The sequence below is a fragment of the Mytilus edulis genome, chromosome 2, assembly GCF_963676685.1.
Source record: "Mytilus edulis chromosome 2, xbMytEdul2.2, whole genome shotgun sequence".
Taxonomy (NCBI): Eukaryota; Metazoa; Mollusca; class Bivalvia; order Mytilida; family Mytilidae; genus Mytilus; species Mytilus edulis.
Window position 1 is genome coordinate 100,614,663 of NC_092345.1, and position 8,387 is coordinate 100,623,049.

General features: G+C 32.5%; 1 long non-coding RNA gene across 1 annotated transcript; it reads left to right on the forward strand.

Moving 5' to 3' along the window:
* Nucleotides 1-227: 227 nt before the first annotated feature.
* Nucleotides 228-7,243, forward strand: LOC139513684 (uncharacterized). Its single transcript, XR_011662500.1, has 3 exons — nt 228-323; nt 4,808-5,047; nt 7,133-7,243. It is a non-coding gene; the product is annotated as an uncharacterized lncRNA (long non-coding RNA).
* Nucleotides 7,244-8,387: the final 1,144 nt, after the last annotated feature.

Below are 8,387 nucleotides of genomic sequence, written 5' to 3' on the forward strand. Positions count from 1 at the left end.
ATCAACAATGTCAACACATTACTCCTTTTTTATTCGTTTTTACTCTGTTAGAGCTTGGATGAGAAGTTCCAAGTCCTGCTTTATTTTACAGACATGTTATTTGTTGTTGTTAAATTGCTCGTATAATTTACGCTCTAATCATCAGTTTACCATGCATGATATCGGAACAGACTAAGGAATTAGTTCATGTACATATATAATTTTAATCTGGTATAATCGATAGCATCAGTTGATGACATTTATAAGTTGCAGAGTGACAGTTTTATCACAATTTATGATGGAGTTGATTTGGAAGAGTTTGCTCATTCTCATTTTTTCAACAGGTAAATATTATTGTGTAAATTCTGTTAAATATATCCTTATTTTAATCGAGAGATGACAATATTCAAATGGTATGAAGATACAAACGTTTTTCTTCTTTTAAACAATGATGATTACATTTTTCTCAGGTATTGTGGATACTGATGAACCACGAATTTAGATGTTCAATGAATTACAAATTTTCTATACGCTTTATACTAAGTACGATGGCTTTTCTAACTCAGGAATAGATTACCTAAGCTGTATTTGGCAAAACTGTAAGAATTTTTGGTCCTCAATGTTGTTTTCAACTTCGTACTTATTTTGCCTTTTTAACATTTTTTATTCCAGCGTCACTAGTAAACGTAACGTGTGTCTGTCGTAAATATAAAATTTGAATCCTGGTATCTATGATGAGTTTATTTGTGTGCAAAGATTGGAAAATAAAGCCAACAGTAGTATACCACGGTTCAAAAGTCACAAATCGATTGAGAGAAAACAAAACCGGGTTACAAACTAAAATCGAGGGAAAACATCTTTTTTTTTTTTTATGTTTTTTTTTTTGTTACTTTTTTGCGACAAAACGACCGTCTGGCGTAAATAGTAAATACAAAATGTAATACTGGTATCTATGATGAGTTTATTATCAGCAATAAAAAGATAACAACAGAAGAACAAAATTACTGGAGTGCAACGAAAAATAAACATCAAATCAACATACATAGAAAAGAGCAATTTGATAACAACTGCAATATACCTGACTTTGAACAGGATATTTTAGGGAAATATGGTGGGTTGAAACTTGTTTTATTGTTAGCCAAACCCTCTGCTTTATAACAATGTTAAAAAATTTCGTTAAAATTAATACTCATAATGATAAATTATTCAATCTATTTACTTTCAGCCAAAATTCGTTCGAAGGTTGTTGCCTATTACATGTTCTATTTATAAACATTAGCTGTATAAAACTATAAAAGTAACATTTTTTAGCAGCTATAATTATGTTGTTTTCAAAATTGAATTTGTTTTACTCAAGAAGAGTACATGAATATTTGTAAACGGACTTCCTTTAAAAACTTGTGAAAACAACTGCGAAAGTAGGAAGGTAACTGGCACTAGGCCATTAGATATCTCAAGCGTGAAGATTTTTTTCTGTTGGCTTCCGTATTGCTCTTTCAATCTGACCGACATAATGTATACGAACTGTAATGTATGGGATGGATAGTTGCCTATATATAAATTATCGTCTTAACATCAGCCCAACACTGTTATATCTTTAAGTTTGCTATCGCAAGTTATTTGTTCTTCTCTCTGCGGGATTTGAACTCATGCTACTGAGATATCGTGACACAAAATAGCCTGCACTGTACCCGACGCGCTAGACCACTCGACAACCTTGGTTTTCCAAAAATAAAGCTTTCGGTTGCCGGTTGTTACCGTTCGTCGTCAGTTTTAATCTAGCGTCGTAATACAGTACATGCTATATAAGACATGAAGATGGCATTGTTACAGATCAGCTGAATTGTCTATTGTAAAGGATCCTACAAATGAATGCCATATCATTAATGAAAATGGGGTTAACCTTTTTTGTAGGAGTTACATCTACTTATGTAGCAAGACACGTTCATTGTAACATTCATTACTGATTTTGAATTTGACAGATAATAGTTCATAAGTAAAAATTAACTCATCAAATATATTGCAAGCAGTTTTGTGGAATTCGCCTACATAAGATTTCAATAAAATTGTTTTGCAATTAATGAGACATTATTTCAGTGCTTAAATTTGACTTTGGTGTTTTATTTTAAAAGAACAACACTTTAAAGAAACATTATACTACATTTAAATTTTGGTCTTACATGTATTATATATTAAATAAAAAGTCACTAGTGTGGGAACAGAAAGTTAACAGATGAGCCAAAGTTATGTCAAAGAACGTCTGGAGACGTCTTGTTTGTAAAAAGTTTATTTGAAGATAACAATACATTGTTTGATACCCATATCAACTTCATGAATAACACATGGTGGTCTTGAAGCATAGATTCTAGGTTTTAACGTTGGTTATCATCTTAATTGCGTGTTGAAGCTACCCTTTTATGTCTCTGCATAGTTTTACCGTTACGGTTAATCCGTTTTGATTATATACTTATGACGTGGATCGGTCTTTATATATCCCGAAATTGTGCTATGGTCACTTTGAGTTCTTGTCTTAAATCTTATCTAACGTACTTTGTCTATATGTCATTTTGTGTGTCTTTGTTTAAATAGTTATTAGTTTTTAAAGTGATTAAGATTATATTACTATGTTAATCCTATAACCCAATATTTGATGTTTTTACTTATTATGTCTCTATGTTTTGCAAACACACATTGTTGTCAATAAATGGTAGTTCTTATCGGCTGTCTTACAAATGAGAGATGTAGCTAGCTATAAAACCAGGTTAAAGTAATTATTTTCTACAAAAGAAAATGCCTGTACCAAGTCAGGACTGTTGTGATCCATTAGTTAAATGTGTCAGAGCTTTTGATGTTGTCAATTTTTTGAAGGATTTTCCTTTTTTAATTTCCCTTGTCAATTTGTTTTTAATTTTACTCTTTATATAGAGGTGGTTTAATTTTTTATTAATCTGATGCAACGACATAGAACGCTTATATGTGAGTATGAGTTGGTTGACCGTTATGGAATAACCGTATCACAAATGATATCGGATATGTTCCTTACGTCGTAACTACAATCCCCTTCCCTTTCCTGAATGTGACCTACCGAATTAGACTATTTACCGGATTTGATATCACATAAGCAACACGACTGGTGCCGCATGTGGAGCAGGATCTGCTTACCCTTCCGGAGCACCTGAGATCACCCCTAGTTTTTGGTGGGGTTCGTGTTGTTTATTCTTTAGTTTTCTATGTTGTGTCATGTGTACCATTGTTTTTCTGTTTGTCTTTTTCATTTTTAGCCATGGCGTTGTCAGTTTGTTTTAGATTTATGAGTTTGACTGTCCCTTTGGTATCTTTCGTCCCTCTTTTATTGTTAGATTTCAAGGGAAAATGACGTTTGCCTTATCATTCTTAATTATTGTGATTTATGGACCAGGTTATATGCATTTCAAGGAAGCATAATTTGAGATAAGCTTTTAGTTGATATTTCAAGCGATTAAAAATAGTTTGTTCGGACATGGGCATCATATCGTATTTTGAAGCGTTCACACGTTTTACATTGTTCCTCAAGTCTATTATACGCAAAATTTGTATTTAAAAGATGTCATGTTTGGTTTGAATAAAGTCATAACCAATAGGCATTTGAATAAAGTTGTGATCGAACATGTCGAAGGTGTTACCTTGGCTTCGATTTACTGATTTTGCATTTAGTATTTGTCATTGGACATTTGACAAACATCAGCAATAAATCGATATATCTGGTCTTAACATTACCATATTGGTATTTTGTTGTAGACGATCTTTTGTTTAACTTGTTGAAGCTATGGGACTGCATGTTGTATAAACATTATCCGTTTCATTAACTCTAAAGATATTATGTATTAATGTAAAATATTTTCACTTTTCCTTATTCTAAGTCATCACCTATTATGGAACTTTTTGATCACATGTTGAGTATTGCCTTTACAGTTCTTTTGAAATATCATCATTCAGCTTTCAGAAAAGGATCATGATTATAAATAATAAACATGTACTAACAATATATACGAGAACAACCCTATCAAAGAAAAACTTCATATATTTTTTTTAAAAGGCTGAGTTATCACTTTACGTACGTTTCCATTAGGGATTACCTAACCTCAGAAGGAGAAAGTCTAAAGTCATGTAATTATTTTCCCACCATTGAAAAAATAATTAAACAATGAAGATGCATTTGTTTCTGTTTTCATTTTCTAAAGATAATGCATACCAACAAGTCCAATAAAGAAAAAAACATTAAATATTTTTTAAATGGCTGAATAATCATTGCAAATAAGTTTCCATTAGGTTTCCTTACGTTAAGATTAGAACGTCAACTTATGCAAATATTAACATATTTTAAAACAAATACGCTTATTTTTATCCATCTGATGAGTGAAGCCTTTTTCAACTGATTTTTATACTTCGTTCTTATGTTATACTGTTATACCACTGTCCCAGGGAGGGTTCCCGCTAACATGTTTAACCCCACCACATTATTTATGTATGTGCCTGTCCCAAGTCAGGAGCCTGTACTTCAGTGGTTGTCGTTTGTTTATGTGGAACATATTTGTGTTTCGTTCATTTTTTTTTATATAAATAAGGCCGTTAGTTTTCTCGTTTGAAGTGTTTTACATTGTCTTATCGGGGCCTTTTATAACTGACTATGCGGTATGGGCTTTGCTCATTGTTGAAGGCCGGCGGTGACCTATAGTTGTAAATGTCTGTGTCATTTTGGTCTTTTGTGGATAGTTGTCTCATTGGCAATCATACCACATCTTCTTTTTTATATTAACATTGACAATGATGATTTTATTACTGTTTTCAGGTAAAGCAGAAAAATTCCTGAAAAACATTCCTGTAATTGATTTTAGTCCTGTACAGGGAGTCATTGGTAAAATTAAAACTACGCTCGGCCTAATAGAATGCGCTTGTATATGTGACTCCGAAGACTTCTGTGAAGCACTTTATTACAACCAGTCATCAAGGCGATGCACAACGATTCACTACCAGACTGATAATTATTCACTTCAAAAAGAGCTGTCTGGTATTTATTATAGAACAAAAGGTAAAAATAATAGATAAATGAACGATTAATCCCAATTGATAAATGAAGAAGTGTACAAATATGCCTTCCGCTGTTGTTTACTCTATGGTCGGGTTGTTGTCTCTTTGATACATTCCCCATTTCCATTCTCAATTTTATTCCCGACAGTTAAAGTAACAGTTTTCTGTTATATAAGTCAACTTTTAAAAAATTTGAGGCAATTGTTTTATACCGCATCGAAAGTTTGACAAATTAGACGTAGATGATGATCGTATACACCAGTGTTAAGCATTACACGTTAAATTTCATCCAATAGAAATATTGACTCATCAGTGACGCTCGGATCAAAATTGTTAGAAAGCCAAACAAGTATAAAGTTGAAGAGCATTGAGGACCCCAAATTTCAAAAAGTTGTTCCAAATACGCCTAAGGTAATCTATACCTGGGATAAGAAAATCCTTCGTATTTCGAATAACTAATACTTTTGCAAACAGTAAATTTATAAAATAAAGTTACCATATAATTGATATTCATGTCAACATCGAAATGCTGACTACTAGTCTGGTGTTACCCTCGGGGACAAAACGTCCACCAGCAGTGGTATTCATCCAGTGGTGTTAATATTCATCAAAGGAACCAGGCTTATAATCTGATACGCCAGACGCACATTTCGTCTACATAAGACGCATCAGTGATACTCGGATCAAAATTGATAGAAGGACAAACAAGTATAAAGTTAAAGAGCATTGAGGACCCAAAATGTCCAAATATTGTGCTAAATACGTCTAAGGTAATTTATGCCTGGGAAAAGATAACTCTTAGTAATTCGTATAATAAATACTTTTACAAACAGTAAATTTAGAAAAAATGACCATATAATTGATATTCATGTCAACATCAAAGTGCTGACTACTGGGCTGGTGATACCATCGGGGACGAAACGTTTTCGACAAATGAGATCGTTGGGTTTTTAGTATGAATCCGTTCATGGACCACCTTTTATGTCCTTCTTTAAGATATTACTTTGAATCAAAGAACAAACAGTGAACAGTTATTGTTCAAATCCATGAATCCATGATTCTGGTAATTATGAGTAGTTGTTTCACAAATAATCATACCATATATTAGACAGTACAACAAAGTGCACCAATAACTAATACTGAAATCCATAAAGACGTCCAAACAAGGACAAAATATCAGCGAACAAAATATCAGCGAATTGAATATGGACTAATAAGTATCTATTGATGCATGCACATACAGTTCGACCGTATATCCAATTTACTTCCCATCCAACTCACGTTTTACTTGTCTAAACCATGTATATGACAAGTCTGACACATAACAAAAGCCTTAGAATAATATGTTTGGAGTTCTTGTTGTATGTTTTATTTTATTTCGTGGGATGCATTTGAGTATCATACTCTTATATGTCTAGCAAATTAAATATTTGATAAGCAGGCAAAGAGAGTATATTGATGTCTATGTTTACAAATTTTATTTATGTAGAAGTTTAAATCAAATTGACCATATATCTTGGTTTGCAGATATGACGACAGTGTTACACAAGAACATATATATATATCAACTACAGGGAAAACAAATCAAGCATTTAATTACAAAATTGATCTCAAGGCAATTCAACCATGACAGTTAGAAACTACAGCATGTTCACATGTTTTTCAATGTACCACGTTTTTGATAAATTTTGCCAAATATCTATAAGTTGGTAATGAAATCTTATGTTGCTAATAAGTGTTTCTCTCCGCATATTGCACTTCAATCAAAATGTGAATGCAATTGCAATTTGTTTTAATAGATAAAACTATTCACACTGATTAAGGAGAAATATAGACAAGTCATCCAAGATGGAAGCGCAAAAATAAAAAAATAATGTTTTTGTATGTAACAATCAGCCACCTTCAAATGTTTGTGTAGCACTGAGGTAACTTGATTGTTGTTTTATCGCCTTCTTTCAATGTAGATTATAACGTAGTCATGTTCTCTCAACTTGTTAGTTTGGAAGTCAATACATTTGTAGTATAAATATAATCCAGTCTACACACTGAGATACACTTTAGAAAATCGTACTCATTTCATTTACAGAGGTTAAAACTTGTTTATACAGTGGCTACGAATATGCCTTGGAATTAGACTTATGTCTAAAGTTCTACTTTGCCTCGACGGAAAGATTATCTTGGTCTCAATCACGAACAAGATGTCATTCCCCATTTCCATTCTCAATTTTATCTCCTTAATATAGTCCAGTCATTAAAGGTAGAAGTGCAAAATAGAAAAAATAAAGTCTTGGTATGTAACAATCAGCCGCCTTCCGATTTCTGTGTAGCGTTTTGTTAACTTGTTTGTCGTTTTGTCGCCTTTCAATGTAGACTATAGAGTAGTCATGTTCCCATGACTCATGAGTTCGAAATTCAATAAATTTGGAGTGCTTATATAATCTAGTCTACACACTGCGATATCCTTTAAAGAAAACGTACTCATTTTATTTACAGAGGTTAAAACTTGTTTATACAATGGTTATGTATATGCATGGGAATTGGACTTGTGTCTAAAGTTCTACTTTGCCTCGACGGAAAGATTATCTTGGTCTCAATCACGAACAAGATGTCAAAACGAGTCTGGTGACCTAATTGTAGTAGACAGTGAATCCAAAGACAAACAGTTCCTGGTATATTTGAATGAAATACACAGTAAGTTTATTTTGTGAGACAAATGTATTTACAATTAAAAACCAATTGTTCAGAGAACCATTGATGGTCTTTCCACCAGTAAGGATCTTTTTTATATGAAAATATTAAAATTCGGTTTTAAATGTCAATTTTAGCGTCAAATGACAGCTTATTGGACGCTGATTCCAAAAATATATGGTTTCTATACAAAAAGATATACATAAGGGAGATCATTTTTTACTTCCGGTTTAAAAGATGTTATTTCCGGTATGTTTTGATAGTTTACTTGACACTGATTCCAAAACTAGATGGTTCTATATACTTTTTCATTAAATTAGTACAAAAAATGGCTACTTCCGGTTTACAAAAGGTCACTTCCGGTTGGCTTTTTCAAGGTCACATTGCTTGCAACCTTTTTGCCAAAAGTCCCATGGCTTTATCATGTATATATAAAAGGAAAAAGCAAAGGTCAAAATCAAGAACGTTAAATTTACCTATGACCTTGAGCTCAATTTCAAGGTCATCAACCAAGGACCTCAAATCAAAAGACTCTAGGCCTCTACTTTATATTGTTAATGAGTTATATTACCATACAACTAATATTAGATATAAAAGGGGACAAAACTCGCATTAAATGTTACGTACCCTTTTAAGTAAAATTTACATGTTAC